The sequence below is a fragment of the Dipodomys ordii genome, unplaced genomic scaffold (assembly GCF_000151885.1).
Source record: "Dipodomys ordii isolate 6190 unplaced genomic scaffold, Dord_2.0 Scaffold93, whole genome shotgun sequence".
NCBI lineage: Eukaryota > Metazoa > Chordata > Mammalia > Rodentia > Heteromyidae > Dipodomys > Dipodomys ordii.
Window position 1 is genome coordinate 952,977 of NW_012267309.1, and position 2,593 is coordinate 955,569.

A 2,593-nucleotide genomic window follows, 5' to 3' on the forward strand; every position below is an offset into this window, starting at 1 on the left:
AGATAGATAGATAGATAGATAGATAGATAGATAGATAGATAGATAGATAGATAGATAGATAGAGGCAAAGCTTTTATTGGGTTCCAGGGTGTTATCCATGGGGTTTCCCACAGAGATTTCTAATTGGTAAGTTCAGGGAAAGCCAACAGGAGTCCTGGTGTGACTAAGAAGGGATCACTGGAGCTTGTCTCAGCAGTCCATTTGGGATATAGAGGTCCACTGTCCACAGGAAGGTGGTCACCAAAAGGCAGTTCTATAAGGTAAGTATCTGTACAAAACACACTGAGGAGCTAAGAGGAGCTGGAAAACAGGTCTGGCTGACGAATCTTTTTCTTGAGTGACAAAATTCTCTTTAGTATAGACATTGAGGCAAGAATTCCTTACACAGGAAACCCAGATTTTCTGATTTTTAAGGCTGTGTCCTACTGCATCGACAAGGCTGACCTCTAAAGATCTTCTGCCTCCTTCTGCCAAGCAGCTAGCATTATAGGCTGTCTCCACCAGTTCCTGTAGAAACTCAAACATTTATATACAGCTCAACCACTGCAATTATTGCTACTATTTCATCACAGTACTGTTCATTCATGTTGCTGTTTAATTGTTTCATTTTTATATTGGTTCATTTAAAATATGGTATTATTCAGAGAACTTGACAGTGCTACTTAGCATAATGAAACCTCAGACAATACATGTGATTGCTTTGGACAAAAATAACCATAAACTGCTAGGATTATACACAAAAAGAGGGACTTTCCATTCTTCTAATGGCCATAGGGCAGTTGGAAAAAAGTGTCTTTGTCTTTATTTAGAACAGATATGCTAGTCTGAGGAAAACTTCATTCTTTGTATTTGGTTTTAGCTGACAGTGGAAGCCAGGCCTTTCATACAAAGTACAGACTTTACCACTGAGCTATATCTGGGTCCTAAATGTTAATTCGTGCATGAATACGAGCAGAACCATTACAACCTGTCAAAAATGACAAATAATAGAGAATTGTCAAATATCAGAAACTTATTAATTCCTATCAAACAGACATGCTTTGGATCCCAGCTTGAATATTGCTTTATTTTGACACATCACTGAAACATTTAAATGCTATCCTTCCATTGCTTCATTTACAGAGTAGCTAAGATTTATTTGCCTCATGAACTTTCTAAGTTGATTACTTATAACGAAATTTAAGAGTTTTTGTACCTTTATGGTATGGAATAGATAAGTATGTGAACACGAGGACACAGTGAATAGTATGCTCTACTACTTATCCACTTCCTTTTTAATCTTTTCCAGCTATGAAGACATCTTATTTTATTTAATGGCTATGAAGTTGACAATATTTTTGTGAGTTTTATAAATAAGGAAACTGAGGTTATGTTACATGCCAAATCCCACAGCTATAAGCCCAGGGAGGTATAATTCAAATCCCAATATATATGATCCCAAAGCTCTTATAATTATTAAATACTTGTTTTAATATTGTAATTATTGTTTTTCATGGGCTTTGATAACTATTAAGGCACTTGATGAAATTTAATTTCCTCTGGTTGTTTTCTTATTTTTCCTGTTTTATTTTTATTTATTTTCAATTATCTTTAAGCAGTTGTACAAAGGGTTTCCATTCTACATGTCCTTTCCTTACTGTTCAGTAAAAGAGCCAACTGTAAGACAGTGCATCTTGGTGTTGAAATAGCATAAGTAGAAAAGCAAAGGCATTTAGAGCACTAGAACCAGTAATCTCCTATCATAAATTCAAATTTTTACCATCTTCATATAGGGTTAGAACCTTTGCCTCCAAACAACTTGTCACTACTAGTTCTGTCCACCCTTGATCTTTTCCTAACAGTCATCACTCACTATATCCAGGTTCACTTATTACAGCTCCACTGTATCTCAGGTTTTTTAAACACGCACACACACACACACACACACATATAATTCTGTATCACAGAATTTTTGCTATGTTGCAGGATTTTGTGGTATGTAGGTATTTATATAATAGTTAGTATTTTAATTATTTTTCCCTAAAAACTTTAAAAGGAAATAAAAATATAAAAATGTTAACTCAAACATGTTAAAAGAATATTATATTGAAATAAGATACAGTATGTATTTTATTAGCACATGAATTCCATACTGTACACAATGGAAATGCAGTATGCCACCCCTGCTTGCACCAGTTTGCCAACGTGAGATTATACACGGCACACTATTGGCTGATGGAATGAAACGCGACCAACCACAGCACTGTGTTCTGTATCCTGGGCACTGATTGGCTCAGTGCCTGTAGCATTGGTCTGTTTGCTCTCCTGCACTGTGCCCACAGGTTCAGCATCTCTCCTTGTCCACTTGACATCGACATCTGATGGGGGTGCTTAGTGTTGCTCTCTGGTGGTGTATTTTTGTGAAATTTTCTTAGAAGTTTGAATTTATTTCAAGCCCAGGATGCCAGGGAAATGTTCTGTACCTTCTAAGACTTCTGGCAATGAAACCAAGCACCAGAGGAAGATGCTTGCCATCAAAATAAATAAGTAAACAAAAAGGTGGTACTTCTTGATATGCTAAAGGAAGGCAAAAGCTATTACAAAATCAAGGAAT